This window comes from Protopterus annectens, chromosome 14.part0 (assembly GCF_019279795.1).
Source record: "Protopterus annectens isolate FY-2018-M chromosome 14.part0, PAN1.0, whole genome shotgun sequence".
Taxonomy (NCBI): Eukaryota; Metazoa; Chordata; order Ceratodontiformes; family Protopteridae; genus Protopterus; species Protopterus annectens.
The window spans coordinates 739,844,710-739,867,696 of record NC_056748.1 but is presented as its reverse complement, the minus strand read 5'-3'; positions in this window follow the sequence as shown (position 1 = coordinate 739,867,696).

Here is a 22,987-nt window from a genome sequence, read left to right as displayed (position 1 = left end):
GGTACATCCCATATGAGGCATTGTACTAGATTATGGGTGTGATTAGAGAACAGTATAGGGGCACAATGACCTCTGTTGACGTAGATGTGAATCCTTTCCTGATACAGTGTCAAATGTAGACAGTCTTCCTAGCCACATTGGCAATGTGGGTGTCACATAACAGGTTACTGTCCACTTGTGTCCCTAGGTCCCTGGTTACTCCTTCCATACATAATGGTTTACCACCTATGTGGTAATTTGTGGTACCTTGTTTGGTATTTGGTGGGACATTCATACTGTCCAGTGTCTTCAGGACAGCTGGGTGGGGTTCCTTTGTGTGAGAGTGTGGTCTGTAGCATGCTACAGACTGTACAGCAGTCTTGCCTACAGTTAGTTGCACATGGGTGGACTGCAATGCCTTGTGTATTGTCAGTTACCTGGATGTATGGGTGTCTGTGCTGAATATGGATACTCACCCTCCTTTTATGTTTTGTTCCAGGTTTTGGAGCCATGACACATGATACGTGGTATAACCTGGTAGTGCTGGTGTGCTGTCAGGAGGCTTGCAGCAGGTTTCTGTCACTGCACAGACATCGATGTTCTCCATACTGGGGATGGCCTTGGGAGCATGCATATTGGGGTTTACACATCTGGCATTGGTCAGCATTACCCTTATGTTTCCTTCCACTTATGTTTTCTAGGGTGGTGGGTCAGTCTTTTCAGCCTTGCCTACAAAAGGCTCTATGGAGGTGGCAAAGGCCTTATCCAATATTCAGACACCCAGGGGTAACAGGTGCAAGCCATCCCAAGAACAGCTGCGTGGCTTGTCAAGCATGACATCCCAAGCAGACAGACATTGGATCCCCTTGGAATGACACCAGTAAGTGTGCCACTTGCTATGACTGATCATTCCGTGTTTGTACCATGGCATTATTCTTGGTAAGGGTAGGATGCTGCAAACGGTGAGTGTCATACCGGCCTGGACTACATAATCAGAGAGCTCATCTATGTCTTTTTTCATGCAGTCTAGGGAGGTACATCTCAGGTCATTCACACCAGCATGGACTATGACTGCATCATATTTCTACTTGCTTTGGAGTGACCTGCATACTTCTGTTATGTGGTGTATTGTGGCAGCCTACAGGCAGCTTACTGTACCCTTTCCCTTGTTCAGTCTGGTGTGCAGGACAGCAGTGTGTCTGACTATGGAGTCACCTATTACAACTGTATCAGGCATGTTGTTTCTCCTTCTGGCCGGTGACTGTTTGGCACACCAGCTTTGTGTACTATGTGTTGCATGTGCTATGTTTGGAGGTTGTTTGATTGGGTGTCTGCTTTAGAGGCCTCTGTTGGTGTGCTGTGTTTGTAATTTGTGCCTCCGGGAATGTTTTTCTGTGTTTATGTGTTTGGTTTGCAGTTGTGATAGGTCTATGTGGGACTGTGTTTGTGGTGTGTGTGTGTGGTTACCTTCTCCTCCTGACTAGTTTTGGGAGTACTGAGTTGAGGGAGCTCAGACTCCAGTTTGGATAGCTGGTTGCATCTCTCACATATATTTGTATTTCTTGGGTGGAGTTGGGGGTTGTCTGTGTACTTGGGGCAGGTGTAACATTGCCTCAGGATTCACAGATTCAACTTGTTGTGGCTGGCCTTAGTGGATTGTATGTGTGGACAGATTTTATTGCCATACTACTGATCAGTGATTACTTCATTGTTTATGTTTGCTCTATCATGTAGTAGCTTCCTCATTCTCTTGCATGGTTTGGTTATGGCTGGTGTCCACCATGCCAGATTCCTGCGTGTATGGCATTGTGTCTTGTTTTAATTTAGGATTGCATAATCCAAGCATTCCTGGCAGTGTTCATGGAATGGCTGTATTACAGGTTCTGAGGTGTGGCCCATATTTTGCACCTGCACAGGACCTTTAATGGATTCCACATCAGTTTGGAGGAGTGCAAATATTGCTTTACACATGTTTTCCATTGTGGTGTTCTGGCCAGGGACTGTGGTCAGGATTTGTATATCCAGTGTGATTACTCTATGGTCTGGTTTTACCAGTGAGCAATACACTTCTCGTCTTGCCATCCAGTACCCATGTTGCTGATTATCACATCCAGTATGCTTACCCCTCTTGTGGGAGTGGTACGTTGTTCCTCGGCCTTTTGGTTTATGGATTCTATGAACTTTTGTCCTACACTGTTGGAGATAGTATAATGCTCCCAGTCTATGTCTGGGTATTTTCAGTCACCCAATATAATGTGGTTTGGAGGACTTGATATATTCATGTATTCCAGCATAGGCCAGGTGCAGTTCCTGGTGTTGGGACAGTAGTCTGTAGCAGGCTATAAACTGGGGGGCAGTTTTAGCCACTGTTACTTGACCATGGCTAGTCCATGCTGCTGTTTGTTGTGGTACCAACATGGGGGTGTGGTTATCCTTGACAATTCTTGCTAGTCACCCTCCTTTTGTAGCTTGTTCCATGTTTTGAGGCTGTACAGCACAGTATGAGGTGTAACCTGGTAGTGTTAGGGTGCTGTTGTGAGCCTTGGCTCAGTTTTCTGTTACAGTGCAGATATCACCATTCTCCATACTGGGTGAGTTTAGACTGCATGCATCTTGCTGTTTCAACTTATCCCTTATCTTATCTTATTCTTATCCCTTCTGATACCTATGGAGATAGGTTTGTGTTTTGAGCCTTACCTATTCAGGGCACACTGTGGGTAACAACAGCCTTTGCCAGTATCCATACAGCCTGCACTGATAGGTGCACACCAGTCCTAGCAGGTGGTGCATCATGTCATGCTCAGCATGTCATCCCAGACTGGCACACATTGGATCCCTTTTGACTAACTGCGATACTTCCGTCAATTATTGCACTTGATCATCTCATTGTCATGTTGTGGCATGATGCTTGGTGAGGGTAGGATGTTAGTCGGGGTCCTCAGGTGTGCATATAGTACATGGTGTTACATTACTTAACACATAGCATTCATGCCTCAGGTGGTGCTGCAGGGCTGCCTCTGTCGGATGTGCATATTACACTTCCCTGTACATGTTTGAGAGCAGGTTGTGTCATGTTAGGCATCCCTGTTACTATATGAGTGAGTCAGAGAGGGGTATCATTCCCAGGGTTCCTACTGAGCTAGTGTATGTGCTATGCGTTGCCTCTTTGCCAAGGCCAGGGCATACTGGGCATGCCTCCTTCTGCCTACTGGGGCAGGCTCAGGTTGTTCCTCCTCGAGTCACGCTCTGCCTGTGATGGCCTTGGCAATGGTGGGGGGCTGTTTGGCCCAGCCCTATGCTGGTCCTGCTGCAGCTGTTTTCGCAAGATCATATTATGTAGCATAGCACATACCATGACAATTTGGGTACATGTAGTTGGTGTGTACTGCAAGGCTCCACCAGATGTGTCCAGACATCGGAACCGTGAGTTGTGCAGCCCAAACACACGCTCTATTACATTACGTGTTTGTGCGTGTGCCTCATTATGGCGTTCCTGTTCAGGTGTGTATGTATTTCTGATGGGTGTCATCAGCCACGGCTCCAGTGCATAACCTGCATCCCCCACTAGGTGTCCATGCGGGATGTCCCCATTGGCAAATGTCTGGTACAGCTGCGTCAAATGCTAGATGTGGGAATCATGGTAGCTCCCAGGACAGCCAGCACACACATTCATTATTATGCCCTGGGCATCACACATGACCTGGCAGTTGATGGTGGGGAAGCCCTTGCGGTTGATGTATGCCCTACCCCGCTCACCGGCTGGTGCTTTGATGCGTATGTGTGTGCAGCCTATTGCACCCACTACCTCAGGGTATTCCGCTATTTGCTGGAAGAGACGCATATTGCTGGCCAATACCTCACGGGCATTGGGGAAATATACATGATCACCGACATGTGCTGACATGGCATCCAGGAACTGGTGCAGTACCCTGGAGGCTGATTCCTGTGATATCCCCATCATATCACCAGTTGGTCTCTGGAAGGTACCTGTTGCTAGTATTCTTAGGCCAACACATACCTTGGTTTCCACTGGGATGAGTTCCCCTCTGTTGGTTCTGTGTGAGGCGTGGCCTGCACAGCTCCACTATTTGCTGCAGGAGGTCTCTGTCCACTCTATAGCGCTCTACTATCTCCAGCTCATGTAACCCATGGTAGGTGACCCTGGGCCTGTACACTCTTCTCCGTCTCCTCACTGTGGGTTGTCTGGCACCATCTGCATTGTCACCACCCTCAGCAAGTTGCCTATGTCTCATTATGACAGCTATGGCAGCCCCTAACATTTCTGCTCTGAGTTCAGCTTTTTCAGTTTTCACTTCTGATAACTTAACTCCTGTCTTGCAGTGTCTCTTGAGTGAAACATCCTGCACTGCTGTTTGCAGAGTTTTAAGTGCTGGGCTGGGCTACTATTCTGCCTGTGTAATTGCCTGCATCTAATTGTTTTCACCTGCTAGCTCTAGCAGTATTCCCTGCTAGCTTCCTACTAAATCTGTTGCTTCCTTTTTCCTCTCTGTTTCCTCAGGGTGGAGCCATGTGTAAACCAGCAGAAACACGCTCACAGTGGCTTACACGCGCGCACACATACTTACACGGTTCAGAATCTGCTTATTTGGATTAAAACGCGTGCACGCCCGCGCAAACAGTGTTAAACATCTCCCAACACGCTCCCACATGCTCAGTCTGTCTTACACCCACACACACTGCCTTACTCACGCTTCATGGCGCACACACGTGCGCATGCACGCCCAGCAAGAAACTTCGGTGTAGGCAACAGTGTACACCTTCCATTTCTTGACTTTCTCATGCTTAGTTAGTGGCACACCTCTTTCCATGATATCTGTTTGACATCTGTCATGTAACTCTGACCTCCAATGAACTGCATTTCTTTCTACCATTCCCCCCTGTGATGTCACCTATCTCCTGCTCTGTTCCTCCCCCTTCTGTAACTCTTACACTACTCAGACTGTGCTCATTTGCTATGTGACAGTGGAATTCAGTATCCTTACACTCATTTGCATCAGATTGCCTACTAATGCTTAAGTACATGTCTTAGACTCAGCTTCCCCCCTTAGCAACCACTACACGTTGGCCATGTTGGTTTTGGTCTGCTGGTCCCTGCATTTACATTCCATGTATTGCATAAAACCTACATTTGTAGGTTTAAAACCTTCATTTTTATGTTTTATACAGCGCAGCCCATTTGCGCGGGGCTGCACTGGGTTTAAACATCGGCAATTGCCGAAAAAAAAAATTATATTTTTAATATATTTGCATCAGGTTACTTTGCCAATGGCCACATATGTGGCCATTGGCATGCTGCCTGACACATATGCACCCTTTATTTGGAGTTGACATGGCTCCATTACAGTTTTTGCAGAAACGTACTCAGTTGTCAACTGAGTACATTTCTGCAGCTAAAACGGCTCTTACACGGGCTGTTCTGGGCTTCCTGGATTGCTAATCATCCTCATTTGCATGCTATTCGGCTGCAAGTGAGGTGATTAGCTTATCCACGCCCACTCAGTGTAAGAGCCGTTTTACCTTGTCTCTTACACGGACTTTGGGCTGTTCCTGGATCGCGAAGGCTGCATGGAGTCTTACACTACTCTTAGACTCCGTGCAAGCCTTCGTGAATCTGGCCCACAGTCTTTAGCTCAGATGTTTAATTCAGTCACATAAGCTCTAATACTCTTTCTTTCAACAATCTGTTCTGATAACAAATTATGGGTATGTTTCACTTTTTTGGGCTGTATTAACAGTGAAACTCATCTTGTCAGTATTCTCTTAGTCCAAATTACAAGAGAGTTGATTATTTTTGAGTAGACTCTGCAGTTAGGCATTTCTAATACATGTAGACAATGTTCTGGCATTTGACCATTATGTGTATACTGTAACAGCTGTATCATTACTTCTTTCACTAGGTATAAACACGAGGTATGGCATTTCTTTCACTATTTATAAACACGGAGTATGGCATTATAGGTTCATAGATTCATAGATGAATGCTAGACTTACTGAATTGAAAGGACATTTTAAGCCTAGACAATAACCTGGGGTTAGAATCAAACTCTGTACCTTGTTTTATGAGGTGAAGGCCTTAACCATTATGTCAGCCCCATGAATGATGTAACATGGCCTGTCAGATTGGAATGGCATCTGGCTTGAGTTGCCTCAGTGGTGGTTGGAAGTCTTTGAAATTATTTATATTGACATGCTTGTAAAAGCACACACATACCATCAGTATTAGTATCTAAGCATGTCATAGTTTCATTATACTAAACTCTCATAAGACCAATAATGAACTACAATGTACACTTCATTATGTACCATCCTGGGGCTTGCAACAACATGAGTGTCCTCAGACATTTCTCATTAAAAGTATACATGGTGTGGAAAACAAGCCCTATGCGGACCACCTCCAAGCTTTTCCTTTGATGTCCAACAGGCTTCTGATTGGTGACATATGCCTGCCCCACCAAAACATCATGTGATCCAGTCATTGTCATCAGGAAAACCTGACTGTGGTACATAACCCTTGCCTGCAACATAAATAGGGCATACTGTAGTGACCAGTAGGTGTCTCAGAGGGTCCCTGTTCTCTGCAAAAGGCTTCTCATCCATGTGAACCAGATTTCAGCCTTTCACTTCTTCAGTTCAACAGTAGATTACTGGAATGTGAAATGTTAATATACACATGTGGCACCTATATCTCTAGTACATAGACGAAGCAGTTAAATGTTCATCTCTTCATGCCCAAGTATATACAGCAACACAAAATACTGGGAAAAGAGAACCTATAAAATTTTAAATTTGGAATCATGGCTAGGCTTAGAAGAGCCCCATGGGGCCATAACCTGGTATTGTTCTATTATACTATGAGTGAACAAAACACTATAGGGGAGAGTTGCAGTCCATACATCACAAACCTGCATGGTATGTCATTCATGTTACCCCGGCTGACAAATAATGAAGCCTATTCCAAATGTGACAATCAATGTTTGGGTAACTGAAGTTTCTTGATCCAGAGTTTGTTTGACATGTAATATAGCAATGGTGTTGAGGTAATTCTGCACTTGTCAGGTGTCATTGATGGCTATCTATAGCAACCAGTGATGTAATAGTTGCATTTGTTTAGAGTGATTTTGATCTCCATGACTGCCAAGTTAGTGTTATCAGTTGATGTGCATGTTGTTTTCTTAGGTTGTGGTACTCAAGCTAGCTATATCTGCATAAACTTTACAGGTTTTTATCAGACCCTAGCACTTAAATTCTCTGTCTGCCACATTCATTTACTGCTCCACAGAAAATGGATATGAAGTTTTGTAATGCCAATGGTTATAGCAGTGACAGAAAATACCACGGAAGCTGGCATAGATTCCCCCAAAAAAAAACAGAACACAGAAAACTGTGGACACTGGCACTTTAATGCAAGGGATGACAACCTGCAAAGCACACCATCATCTGTGGTAATCATTTTGAGGATAACCAGTATGAAATTCCAAATCCAAATTCAATAATACAGTCCACAGGCTTCCAACCACAACTGTGGCACCTCAGGCCAGATGTCATTTCCAACCATTTTCTCTTTCAAGCCAATGCCTGTACAACACTCTACTTCAGCTGTTCATATTGACAGAGGTTGCAGGTGTGTCGAATGCCAACACTGAGACTGACAATGGTGACAGTATACTAAATTAATCTTAATCCATAACCAGCTCATAGGTTAGATGATGGTTGTATTTTAGGTTGAATAATTTAGGTAATGATGATAGCTGGTACAGCCATTCTAGATGAATAATGTTTAATCTATTTATTTATTTACAGTTTGTTAAACGGGAAAGTCCATTGGGCCAAAAATGAGCCCATTTTCAATGGAGGCCCGGGGAGAAAAGCTCCAAGTACAATTTTACAATAAAAATCAGCAGTTTGTCAGTTATACATAGATACAAATAAAAAGTCAGTTTGTAACCTATACGATGTTTGAGAATAAAAACAAGGCAATTACAAGTAGATGTATCCTATCGGAGTATTCTTAGTACATGAAACATAACAACAGAATGTGACATGGAGAAAGTGTTTGAGGAAGTAGATCCGAAGGGCAAATTTAGGTAATGATTAAGAACAAGGATAGAGACAATGGAGATAAGTGTAAGATGATAAGTATGATAAGAACAATGCTAGAGACAATGGAGATAAGTGTAGGATGATAAGTATAAGAGCAAGGATTGAGACAATAGAGATAAGTGTAAGATGATAAGTATGATAAGAGCAATGCTAGAGACAATGGAGATAAGTGTAGGATGATATGTATGATAAGAGCAAGGATAGAGACAATGGAGATAAGTGTAGGATGATAAGTATAAGAGCAAGGATAGAGACAATGGAGATAAGTGTAGCATAATAAGTATGATAAGAGCAAGGATAGAGACAATGGAGATAAGTGTAGGATGATAAGTATAAGAGCAAGGCTAGAGACAATGGAGATAAGTGTAGGATGATAAGTATGATAAGAGCAAGGATAGAGACATTGGAGATAAGTGTAGGATGAGAAGTATAAGAGCAAGGATAGAGACAAAGGAAATAAGTGTAGGATGATAAATATAAGAGCAAGGATAGAGACAATGGAGATAAGTGTAAGATGATAAGTATGATAAGAGCAAGGCTAGAGACAATGGTGATAAGTGTAGGATGATAAGTATAAGAGCAAGGATAGAGACAATGGAGATAAGTGTAAGATGATAAGTATGATAACAGCAATGCTAAAGACAATGGAGATAAGTGTAGGATGATATGTATGATAAGAGCAAGGATAGAGACAATGGAGATAAGTGTATGATGAGAAGTATAAGAGCAAGGATAGAGACAATGGAGATAAGTGTAGGGTGATAAGTATGATAAGAGCAAGGATAGAGACAATGGAGATAAGGGTAGGGTGATAAGTATGATTAAGAACAAGGATAGAAACAATGGAGATAAGTGTAGGGTGATAAGTATGATAAGAGCAAGGATAGAGACAATGGAAATAAGTGTAGGATGATAAGTATGATTGAGAACAAGGATAAAGACAATGGAGATAAGTGTAAGATGATAAGTATGATAAGAGCAATGCTAGAGACAATGGAGATAAGTGTAGGATGATAAGTATAAGAGCAAGGCTAGAGACAATGGAGATAAGTGTAAGATGATATGTATGATAAGAGCAAGGATAGAGACAATGGAGATAAGTGTAGGATGAGAAGTATAAGAGCAAGGATAGAGACAATGGAGATAAGTGTAGGGTGATAAGTATGATAAGAGCAAGGATAGAGACAATGGAGATAAGGGTAGGATGATAAGTATGATTAAGAACAAGGATAGAAACAATGGAGATAAGTGTAGGGTGATAAGTATGATAAGAGCAAGGATAGAGACAATGGAAATAAGTGCAGGATGATAAGTATGATTGAGAACAAGGATAAAGACAATGGAGATGGATGATAAGTATAAGAGCAAGGATAAAGACAATGGAGATAAGTGTAAGATGATAAGTATGATAAGAGCAATGCTAGAGACAATGGAGATAAGTGTAGGATGATAAGTATAAGAGCAAGGCTAGAGACAATGGAGATAAGTGTAAGATGATAAGTATGATAAGAGCAATGCTAGAGACAATGGAGATAAGTGCAGGATGATATGTATGATAAGAGCAAGGATAGAGAGAATGGAGGTAAGTGTAGGATGAGAAGTATAAGAGCAAGGATAGAGACAATAGAGATAAGTGTAAGATGATAAGTATAAGAGCAAGGATAGAGACAATGGAGATAAGTGTAGGATGATAAGTATGATAAGGGCAAGGATAGAGACAATGGAGATAAGTGTAGGATGATAAGTATAAGAGCAAGGATAGAGACAATGGAGATAAGTGTAGGATGATAAGTATGATAAGAGCAAGGATAGAGACAATGGAGATAAATGTAGGATGATAAGTATGATTAAGAAAAGAAGGATGAAATGGAGGGAGTCAGGTAGGAAGAGAACAGAGGCATTCCCAGTGAGTAGACATTTGTGAGTGGAGCAGGATTTTGAAAATGGAATGGTTTTAGGTGGTTCTAATGTGAGGAGGAAGGGAATTCCATAGTAATGCTAGGGAGAAAGATAGTAGAAGTGCCCCTGGGGTACATATAGTTTTGTATACTTCAGGAGGTTCAGATTGTTGTACCTAAGTAGTTTATTGGGTTGATGCATTTTGAGGCTGGAGGAGAGTGGTGGACAGTTTGAGGGTTTGAAGATGAGTTTATGAGCAGAGGAGCGTTGACTGTAGGAAAGATAGTTAGGGAGTTCCAACCAGTTCAAGGAGTGCCTTACAGTGGTGGGATCTGATAGCAAACCTGGCAATCTTATTGTAGCAGGAAGTGAGTTTAGACTTTTGAGAGGAGTGAAGATTGGTAAGGAGGGGGGCACCATACAAAAGAGAGGGAATGAGATAGGTAGTAGAGAGGATGTATTTGGTTGAGGGGGTACTATGGCGATATACCCAGTTTTTTATTTTTCTTAATATTAGTTTGTAGGTGGATATCGAACTTTAAATGATCATCAAAAAGGACTCCTAGAAGTTTTGTGCGGGAAACTACTTCAATTGAGGTCAAGTTGTGACTAATAATAGAGAAAGAGTTCTTATCAGTTTTGGTGGATTTAGAAAGGGTAAATATCATGAGCTTGGATTTTGAAGGGTTGAGAGCAAGGTGATTGTTGAGCATCCAAGACTCGATGCAAGAGAAAGCATCTTGAGTTAGTGTCGTGAGTTTAGAGAGGGATTGGGTGGAACATATAATGTTAGAATCATCAGCATATTGGACCAGTTTAGCATATGGAATACAGTGATGAAAGTCATTAATGAAGATGTTGAATAATAAAGGGCCTAATATAGAGCCTTAAGGGATGCCTGTGACAGTATAAAGGAAGGAGGAGGTGGAATTTTCCCATTTGACGGCTTGTTGTCTATTAGAAAGGTAACTGGAAAACCAGTTGATGGAGGAGGAGCAAAGACTGAGATGATAGAGCTTGGACAGGAGAAGGTTATGTGAAACAGTATCAAAGGCTTTGGATAAATCTAGAAGAAGGGTAGATACTATGTTGCCTGAGTCACGAGAGTTGTTAATGGTTTCAAGAAAGGTGAAGGAGGGCTGTGGTGCTGTGTCTGGATCTAAAACCATGTTGTGTAAGGGGTCAGTAGTTGATTATCTAATAGACAGGGTAGGAGCTGTAGCTGGATGCATTTTTCAGGAATTTTAGAAATGGGAGATAAAATGGCTATTGGACGGAGATTAAAGATTTCGGTATTGTTACCTCCTTGTGGAGGGGAATAATGAAGGCTTTTTGACAGAGGAGGGGAATGTAAGATTCTTGAATGGAACAGTTTATTAGGATGGAGATGGGAAAAACTACGCCATCAGCAGCTAGCTAGAGGAAGCTAGATGGAAGTAAGTTTGGGGCATTTGAGCATGGTTTTAATCGTAGAAGTTTTTTATGGTAGTAATGGGAATAGGTTTGATAGTGAAAGTGGGGGTGCTGAGAAGAGATAGAGTTAGAGAGGGTTGAGTTTGTGGAGGGAGATGGGGCCTTGCCTGACATATTATTAGGAAAAGATGTGGTAAGCTTAGCTATTGAGTCTATAAAGAAGGAATTAATTTCTGTAGCTAAGGCAAGGTCAGAAGAATCAGGATCTGGGCTGGGGTTATCTTTTTTACCAGGATGGAGTAGGGCAGAGATACTGTTCCAGAACTTTTTGGAGTTCGCTTTGTGATTATTTTGTAATGTTGAGTAATAGGATTTTTGGTCTGTGGCAATTTGTTTTTTTACTTTATTACAGAGTTGTCTGTACTTGGCTAAGGAGCTGGATGTTTTATATTTTTGGTACTGTTTCCATGCTGTATCATGGTGATGCATGAAGGAGATGGTCTCTTTAGTGAGCCATGGGACAGTTTTAGATTTGACCCTTTTAAATCTAAGGGGAACAAAGCTGTTGACTAGGGCAGTAAATGTAGTATTGAAGTATGTAACATCATTGTTCAGAGAAGTGTTTTTAAAGGGTTCCAGTTTATGTGTTTTAAGGAATCGGAGAAGGTTTGAGCTTTGAAAATTTTTAAGGAATGGATGAAGATGTAATTGTGGTGAAAATGAAGGGAAGAAGGTGTATGATGTGCAAAGGCAGGAAGATGGTCATTAAATGAGTCAGGTAAGGTACCACTGTCAGAGATAGTGTGAGGGTGGGAAACTAGTATCCAGTCTAGAATGGTACCAGATGTACTGTCTTTAGCAGGTCTAATCAGAGAATTGATTAGTTGGGTGACTTTATATAGGTTTATATCCTGAGAAGATGTGGGAGAGTTTAAAGAAGACCTGTTAATATTAACATCGCCAAGGAGTATAGTCTCATTTTGTATGTTAGATGAGATCCAAGAGAGGATGTCCTCAAGAATAAGGATATTGTTACCTGGGGGGATGTATAGGGCAGCTCTGCATATGCTTTCGTTGTTGTTTATCTTTGGAGTGCCAGGGTTAGTTCAGCTGTAGCAAATTGGGGTATAGGCTTTGTATAGAGAGTTACTGTCAGGGAAAATAAGTAGAGTAGGGCTACTCCACCACCCTTCTTTTTGATTATGTCATTTCTTTTAATTCTGTAGTTGGGAGGAGTAATTTCAGGGTCCTTTATGTGGGGTTTGAGCCATGTTTCTGGGATAGACATAATGTCTGGTTAGTTGTGGGATAGCCAGGCATGAAAGTTTGCTAATTTGTTGCATAAAATTTGGGGATTAATTGTAGCAAATAGGAGAGATTTGTGAGGGGGAAGAGGAAGATGGAGAGGGAAAGGTATTGTTCTGGCTACTTGAGGGACGGGGAATGGGATGGATGTCACCAGAGAGGAGGATTGAGATCAGTTGAAGTAAGAGGGAGGAATGGTGTTTAGATTCTTTGGAGGTGGGGTAGTGGGTGGGGAAGCAATTATGGACTGAGGTGTAAGGGAAGGGCACTGTTTTAGAAATGCTTGGGATAAGTTTCCTGATAAACAAGTGATAGTCATTGGAATTATAAAGGTGTGGAGAAATATAGGGACTGAGGATAAATTCAAATTTGAAGAAAGTAGAGGTTATATGAAGGGGGAGTGATTAGAGATGTGAGAGAGACAAGTGAGATGGAGAAGGCAGGGAGGAAGAGAGGGAGACATATTAAGGGTAATGTTAGTGTAGGTTAGGTTAGCATAATGAGAGCAGGGTGGGGCTTGCTTGTGATAGGTTGATTATGGAGGGGAGTGGTTATGTTGCTAGGAGGCATGAGGAGGAGAAATTGAAAAACAATCAGTGACGCAGTTACTTTCATGCACCTGGGGCTACCACAGAGTCCAGAGGTATGTATATTTTAAGCATTAAAATGTGGTTGTAGTCTGGAACTTCACTTGGGGACTAACAAATAGCTGAAAACACACTAGGAGTGGTACTAAACTTTTTGACCTGTTAAATAATTTTAGGGCAATGGCATCAAGTGTATGTATATACTGCCATCTGGTGGCGATCCTATGTGGTGTTCAATATACACATTCATGAAGGGAAGAGGAGGTTAAGGAGTACGGATGTGGGAGATTGCTGGTTTGCTCACCGCGGGTATTTTAGGAATAAGTTAGTAATATAAAAGACAGTATAGAAGAACCTTTCAAGTATAAACCTTTACAGAAAATCCAACACATACACACTAATTGTTCATGAAGAACCCACTGAAGGAGGACAAATGTGTGTCAGTCCCTGAATTTCTTCCTTGGGGAAGTAAGGTTTGTCGGGTGGTTCTAGCAAGGTTGGGGGAGGCTCCCGAAGTAAAACGAGCTGAGCAGGACACTAATTGTTCGTGAAGAACCTGCTGAAGGAGTACAGATGTGTGTCAGTCCCGGATTTCTTCCTTTGGGAAGTTAGGTTTGTCGTTTGGTTCTAGCAAGGTTGGAGAAGGCTCCCAAAGTAAAACGAGCTAAGCAGGCAGTGAGCACACAAGCAGCCATACTTAAGAACAACCATAGGGCAGGGAGGCTATATTAAAAATGACAATAATTAATGCAATATGTTATTGTCATTCTCGTTTCTAAAGGGTCCCTCTCACCAGGTTGAATAAGGAGAAAATTACAGTCAGCTGCCTGTCGGGTGCCAGGATCCACCACATAACGCATGCACTCAAGTCACTCCACAACAAGTACAAATATGACTCTGTCATTGTCCATGTTGGAGTGAATGACTTGAGACATACCTCCCTGGACTACATGAAAAGAGACATGGAAGAGCTCTCAGATCATGTGGCCCAGGCAGGTATGACCCTAGCCCTGAGTAGCATCCTGCCTTCACCCAGAATGATACCACAATATAAGGATAAAATGATTGACTTCAACAACTGGCTAAGCTTATGGTGTCATTCAAAGGGGATCCAGTATCTGTCTGCCTGGGATGACATGATTGACAGACCACAAGGCTTTGCCAGAGATGGTCTACACCTGTCACCCCTGGGATTCAGGTTACTGGCTAAGGCTCTTGCCACCCCTATAGTGCCTTTTTTAGGCAAACTTCAAAGGACAAAACCACCACCATAACAGGTACAAGCATGCAAAATCTGAAGGTAATGCTACTCAATGCTAGAAGTCTAAACCTCAAAATGCACTCTCTCGAGGCACTCCTAAAAATGGAGAACATCGATATCTGTGCAGTAACTGAGACCTGGTTCAAGGCTCCATAGAGCACCCCTGCAATACCAGGCTACAACTCTTACCACACTTTTCGGCCACCAAACCAGGACCGAAACACTAAAGGTGGAGGAGTGTCAGTATTCACCAAGGATATTCATACCACCAGGCTAGTTGGCCAACACAATGTGTCTGAAATTCTCCAAGTGCAACTAACACTAGGTAAGACTGCAATCCAAATTGGAGCTTGCTACAGATTCCCCCACCATACCCCAAGATTTTCACTACACCTTTCTAAACATACTGGAAAATATTAAGATAGAACCAAACACCCTAATACTGGGTGATTTTAACTACCCCGCCATTAACTGGGAAAACTAGTCATGTCCCAACACCTTTGCACAACGGTTCTTGGAATTCATAAATTCCAATGCCCTGGATCAACTAATCCATAGTCCCACCAGGGGCTCCAATGTCCTAGACCTGGTCATTACCAACATGGGAAATCAATGCTCCATACCTATGGTCACCCCCTCGTTAGTCAGGTCTGAGCATAAGCTAATCACCCTTAACATCCACATCCCACCCCCAGCCGCGAGTAAAGAAGCCACCATAAAAAACTTCTCCAAAGCCAACTTCATGCTACTCAAGTCAGAAGTGACAAACTTCATGACACCCATGCAGACGGGAACTGAAAGTTCAACTGCTGAATCCTACACTAAGGCACTGTACGAGCACATCCACTCATGCATGAATCGTGCCATCCCAAATAGAACCAAAATGCTCTCATCCAAAAAAAGGAAGCCAATCTGGTGGTCCCCTGCCATAAACAAACTTTACAACAAAAGGAAGAAACTTTTGCAGAAAATAGGAAAATCCCAGGATGCAAAAAACTCCCTTACTAGCCTCAGTAAGAAACTGAGATGCTTCATAAAATCCTCCAAAGCTAGTTACGAAAATAAAATTGTCAAAGATTCCAAAGACAACTACAAAGCATTCTATAACTATGTCAAGAATCTAAATGGCAATGCTCAGATCTGCTCTGAGCTAAAACAGAATGGCATTAAATATACTGATCCGAAGGATATTGTCAATATCCTGGCAGATCGATTCAGTGCCAACTTCACCCCCTAAATGGCCCATCTCAATACCGGAAGATTGCCAAATTCCAGTAATAATGGCCACACAGGTACAAAACGCACTCTCTAAAGCCAAGAATACAGCATCCATGGGACCAGATGACATTCCGGGCTGTGTACTACATGAACTACAATATGAACTGGCACCTCACCTAAGCGTCATTAATCATAGCCTCACCTCAGGTTTCGTGCCCACTGAGTGGCGCAGAGCTACAGTTATCCCAATCCACAAGGGGGGATCCACCTTGGATCCCGGAAACTACCATCCCATCAGTCTGACAAGCCTTATCTGCAAGGCCATGGAGCGTATTATCATGGAACTTATAAACAAAGACATTGGCAACCTTCAAACACTGGACCCCACCCAGTTTGGGTTTGTGAAGGGCCGATCTTGTCTCCTGAACCTGATTGACTTCTTTGAATCAGTCTCCAGAGCTATGGACAAGGGTAAGGTGGTCCACACAGCCTATCTAGACCTTGCCAAGGCCTTTGACACCATCCCCCACTCTGGAATCATAGAGAAACTTACTAAGTTGGGCATTAATCGCTATGTCACCCAATGGGTTGCTAAATGGCTTACTGATAGAACCCACACTGTAAAGTAGCCGACTCCAAATCCAGCTCCAGACAAGTGACAAGTAGAGTACCTTAGGGTTCAGTCCTGGGGCCGCTCTTGTTTGGCATCTACTTCTCTGAAGTACAGGTCAACACTAAGGGACTCTGGCTAACAAAGTTTGCAGATGACTGCAAACTGGGAGCCATTATTGAATCCCCAAATGATGTGGATACTCTACAAAAGGTCCTTACAGAAACAGATGCTTGGTGCCAGAGCCATGGGCTCAAGCTCAATGCCAAGAAATGTATTGTTATCCCCTTTGGGAAAAAACATGTATCCATGAATTACCATATAGGTGGCAGTACACTAAACACAGAAAGTGTGATAAGAGACTTACGGACACAGGTGGACAGTGGTCTCACCTTCGATAACCACATCGCCACAACAGTCAGGAAATCCTTCTATGTGGCACACCTCATCACGAAGGGCTTTTCATCCAGAAAAAGGAGGTCATTGTCCCACTGTACTCATCCCTCATTAGACCCATTATAGAATACAACGCCCCATTTGGTATGTACCTCTCAAGACATCTGCAACAACTGGAAAGGCCTCAGAAATACCTCACTAAAAGAATCACATGCCTAAAGCAGATGCCCTACGCTGACCACCTTAAAAAACTCCAGCTATACTCTGTCGCATATCGTCTACTCAGAGGTGATCTCTGCTTAACATACAAGGCCATGTCAAACCCAGAGCTGTTGGACATGCTACACTTAAAGAAATCCCAATCGCTCAGAGCTACACGCTCTAGGGATCTAAACCTTGTCATCACAATAAACAAAACATGCTGGAGGGATAGGTTCCTGACCCAGAGACTCCCAAGACTCTGGAATAGATTGCCCATACATGTCAAGCAGAGTGCCTCTTTGGACCTCTTCAAGAGGAACCTTGACGATTGGATGGGAGAAAGGAAATTCACCCCAGGGATCACGTCAGTCGCCCTGCTAGACAGGGGTCCAGGAAAGTAAATAATGTGGGAAGAAATAGCCAGGGAATTGTTATGGCTAGGCTTGTATAGGCCCTAGGACTGATAGCCTAGTACCAACCTATGAACCTATGAACCTATAATATTGTACTAATGTCATCTGGAAGTGAGACAAGTGTACCCCGTAAATTCAGTCTCCATTCTGTTGTTTAGCTTTACATTTAGTACTGTAAATAATGTCTAACCCTGCTTCATATTGATATGCTGGCAAAGGCACACATATCCATCATATTTCCCTTCTTTCAGATATTCTGCAGGAAGCAGGTCAGATGAATGGTAGTGATACTGCCATGTCATTGTCCATGAATGAGATACTAAGGCACACAAAGGAAGTATTAATTACAATACTTTGGTCAACCATGACCATGCAGGATGAAGACTTTGAAGAAAGCGACTCAACGTGCAAGGCAGGCTTTGATCATACCCATTGCAGCATTTTACCGACTCTTGTTCAGCACACACTGATGTCTTCCTGTACCCAACCACATGGCAGGTAAGTCTCTACAGATGGCTTACTGTTAAAATCAATTTCCAATTCTGCCTAAAGTGAAACTGTTATATAAATAATATCTAAGTGATAGTCTATTAAACTGTTGATATGGGTTATTGCACTAGTAGGAGGTTTTGAACCAGGCATAAACAGACAAGTGCACAAGTTAATCTGCTATCATTAATCATTTTTGTTTTAATATGAATTAATAATTTTGTTTTAATAAGTCAGAGCTATATATTTACATATTAGTTTTTTGGTATAAACTTGGCTGAAGTTTCCTGACAAAGCAGGCTTTTTTCCTTGAGTATGATAGGCTTAAGAAACATGTTCTCTGAATCCTCATATTGAAGATCAACAAGGCCAATTCATCTTCTTTTTTGTATATCCAAAAGCTAAGTATCTTTGAGGCATGTATATACTGCTTTGCCATTATTAACCACATCACCACTGATGCTCTCCTTATACTGCTATGATCTCCTGCCAGGCTGTTTCATCAACTGTAGCACAGGCAGCAAAACAGAGATTCTGGCCAGTCCATTAATGACATGCAGCCACCAGACCCAGCAGTTCTGCACACACAGGGGGATTCAGGCAGACCTTTGTTATGCAAAAGGTTCAGACTTTGCAGAGTTCTATGCAGACTGAAGTGCAACCTTTGCATCGACTTGCTCTTTTAGAGGATATGAATATATTCAGCGATTCCACAACATCTGATAACAGAAGAGTCCAATAATGGCTGGAAGCCCCATCAAAAAACAAAGTATCCTATGAATCTGTGGCTCCATTGCTGTAAGTAATTTAAGGTATTTATCAAGCTTTGCATTGATGTTTTTTCCTTGTGATACCTTCATAAACAGCTAATCAATCAGAACTGTGTTGCTTTATTTAATTTTTATGACACACAGGTAAGCTAGGTACTCAGTTTATGTCAGCAACTTGCTATTTCAATTGCATTTGCCTTCTGATATTTGGCGAGGAAGTTGTTCAAGTACTGTAGAGTTCCATATCAGTAATTAACCAGTTTTCAAACTGGATAGTATGGCTTGTTAGTTGTCGACACCTTATGCGGTCGTTACCACAGTCATCTGCAAGCATTTATTAACTAACCTTCACAACCCATCTTATATCACAGGTACAGTGACATCATGAAGGAACAGGTTGTCAACAAACAGCTCACTTTTCTGGTATGTGAGGCAGCATTGGTGGCCATACTAAGTATATGCCTAACCTGTCTAAGGATCAATTCATTTGCAGTCCTTCTGCAAATCAGTGAAAAGGACCGCATGATTCAGTGTTGTTATTTAATCTAATGCTGATGAAGTTTGGTCTACACAGCAGAGGAACTTATACCTCAGATACAGTCACATGCACATCACCTTGTCAGGAACACGTGTAGCTGTTTACCTGGATACACCGCCAAATTTGGGTCTTACTCACTGATGGACCTCATCTCCAACATAGTCATAGACATTCAGTTAAGCATGAATACCACTTGTTGATATGCATCATATCATGAGGATAGTAATATCAGTAATGTGTTTCAGTTTTTATTGACTGCATCTAGTCATCCAGCAGCTGTGTAATACATTATTTGTGATTAATTCCTGTAAATTAAAATAAAAATAAAATATATTGCATAATAACAATAACAGGATTTAACCAGATACTGTTTTTTGTAGAATTCACTAAAGAGAAGTAGTACAACTATATTGTATTGTTCTAAAGTATGCCATCTGTACATCCGCTACTACAATACTTTTTGCACTTCTGTCATTTGTCATACAGAGTAATGAGGTAAAGAATTTGAATGCTATGGAGTTGTGTGGCGTAAGCGATCACACACATTTCCTCATGGGCAGGGCATCACTATTGCAAGTATAACCACTGATCGTCACTGTGCTGAGCGGAAATCCCTATGTGAGAGTTCATTACATTCTGAGTTGTAATGCTATACTGTGCTACAGCAATTTGCTCGTGAGGAAGTGACACTCAAAGTGAGGGCACTATGTCTGCTGTAACCTCATTTCTCATGTAAATGTTTTGTAAATACCATTAGTGTCTTCATGGGTCAAAGAAATAAAAAGAACAATCAATGTACAGCCTTCATGTTACAAAATATATCATTCTAATCATTCCTCATCAGTTTTGGTGATTAATGCAGAGTTTTCTGTTGCAGCAAATGGAGTGCTTGCTGATGTTACATGTTTTCCATTTTTGTCCAACAGACAAGTGCGCAAGTTAACCTGCATCAGTCAGGAAAAACATGACAAGGCAGTATGGCACATTAACCATCAGTGCATCTTGAATCCTTAGTATTCATGTGCCCAGTCGAGATAGATTATCACTAACTTGCACATTTATCTGTAACTTACTGTAGGTATAAAGAGGAAGGTGGAGGAACAAGGGAATTGCTGTGGTGTGATGGTCTTGTACAGTTCTCACAGTCTGTTGGCAGTTATGTGTGCTGCTGTGCAATTTGAAGTGATGGTGATGCCAAGGAAATGGCAGAGAAGGGGTTCTCTCTCTTAAATCATGTGTTTGATATTGATAGTCACAACAGTGAGGTTTACCCACATTGCACACATGGAGACCTAGGAAAATACCTTTGGATACGGTGAGGTATGGAAGTATAATCATTGACATGTCAAAGTGGGCCTGTGGTTACTGGTTGTCAACCATTTGTATGGGTAACTTATTGAGCAGTATATCTCTGTGCACACTGATTGTGACTGTTATGTCACTTGATGATGTAATGCCTGTATTGTGATTTACTGATGTGGTAATTGCACATTATAGGGCCACAACCACACAAACCATTAGAGGGAATTGTGACCATTTCTGCCCTTTTTTGTGATCTGATCCACATCTCAACAATTGAGCAGTTGCTTTGGCGTCATTCAATGGAATACTTACTTTTTTGAACCCAAGATGGCTCACTTCTATGATAGTATGCAAAACTGGGAAACTTGGAGCATTATTAATTGCATGCATTCATACCAACACAGTTTTACATTGCTGCACTGAAATGTGCATCCCCTGTGCACAACTTGATGAAGTCTGACATGCTTTCTGCACAGGTTACTCTTGGTTGCACTTCATTTCAACCACAGCAGTGGGACAGATAACATGCAAAGTCAAAGCAATGATCTGCTGTGGGGAGTATCTTCACCCACCAACCATGGTGAGCAGACAATAATCAAAGCAGTTAAGCCACCAGTGTCATATGTTAAGTATTACATGTCCCTGAAGTTCCCAATTTCATTCTGGTGAGTATATGAATTCATTAAGCTGTTATTCATATTGAGCCTGTCTTGTGCATATCAGCTAGAAAATATCTACTTCATCCGTCAAAGTCACCACCTGAAATGCCATAAAGGTACTACCTGTAACTGTGTGGTTGTGAATGTACAACTGAGGATTTGATGCAGTGTAGACCAAATTTAAATTTTGTACTTGAACACAGTAAAGTATCTATTAGCATTTTTAGGCTGCATCACAAAGTGGTTGTCACTGCAGAAATAAAGAACTCTAAGATCTATGAGGCATCGATGCAATAACATCTACTAACACAGTTCTATTCTTTGTCCTGCAGATTATGTGAATGGCCTAATTGCATCTCTCTTGAAATCCCATGAGCAATCTCATACACAGAGAGCTGCACTGCCGCATCTATCTGTGAAGCTTTGGCTGCAGTCTTAGCATCCAATTTCAGGAGGTACGGCAAGACATAACTGCTGTCAGTGTTCAGGTCACAATATCTAAAGAAAAAAAAAAAACAAAATGCAGAAAAAAGAGCACTAGCACTATGATGCAATCATTGTAACAGTATGTTGTTCTTAACATGAAATATAATAAAGAAAGAAGGCAACTTTAATAAGAAATTAAACAGCTTTATTGAGCAATATTGTAATGTAAATGTCACCAGTCCGGTGAGGTAGAAGAGTTTTGTCAAACTCCTGCATTCATCACATGATTCAGAGTCCATTCTTTCATATTGTTTAAATGTCTGAAAAAGAAAGAAATGGATAGTAGTGGCCAAACACATGGGTCTGTCAAAATATCCAATAAGGTCAATTGTCAAAAGTGCTTTACTTGAATAAAACCAATCTTAACTCAAGTCTGTGTTATATTCCAGTATTTACCTAATTTTGTACATAATGTGCTATGGCCGGTTTTCTAATCTGAGGACTGGCAAACTAATTATTACAGCAATGGCAATTCCTTTTTTGAGGATTAAGGATCTGGCGACTAGTCTTGGCCACTCAATGATGCTTGTAACTGATTCAAAAGTGTAACATTTTAGCAGCTGGTATATTGATCACAAAGATAAACATCTCAGTTAAAGTGGAATCAGCAACAGATTTAATCAATCAGCATTATAACATGGACTGATTTGTTCATATAAGTGTATGGTTTTAAAAACGGTAATTTCCTGATATGTTTGCACTGTTATTAGCAGAGTAAAGATCTGTGCAGGTAAAAAGGATGAACTGTAATATGGCTGAAATATTTAAAGTCGCAAAGTTTTTTTTTTGTTTGTTTACAGTATAAACTAAGTAAACATTTAAGTTGTGTCAGTCAGAAGATTCAGGGTTCTAATCCTCTCTAACCAATAACTGCACATCTGTCACATTTGAGATTAAGCTATTTGTTAATGTATACTACGTTCCTGAAAAACTATTTATTTTATCTGAAGAAATCACAAGCAATATGTTCATGCTGACTTCATGATTTGTGAAAAAAAATGATATATATTTTGCATAAAGTATTTCAACATTGGCAAAATTGTGGGTAGACATATGGAAACCATCACTCGGAACTGGGTGGTAACCAACAGAAATTGGTAAATGCTTCAAACCACCTGTAATTAATGTAGTGTAACTCTGCCCAGATCATCTTACACATATACATATGTGCGGATTTTCAATACAAAGTCATTTTTCCTGAAATTACAGATAGTTAGCTAGATAAGATAACATTTTAAAGGCCATTTTCATGTTCAGATTTTTTTCATGCATGATTTTTAGCAGTGTGTGTTATCAGTACTTCTCAAATCATTTTGAAGAAAATATAAGTAAAATGTGAC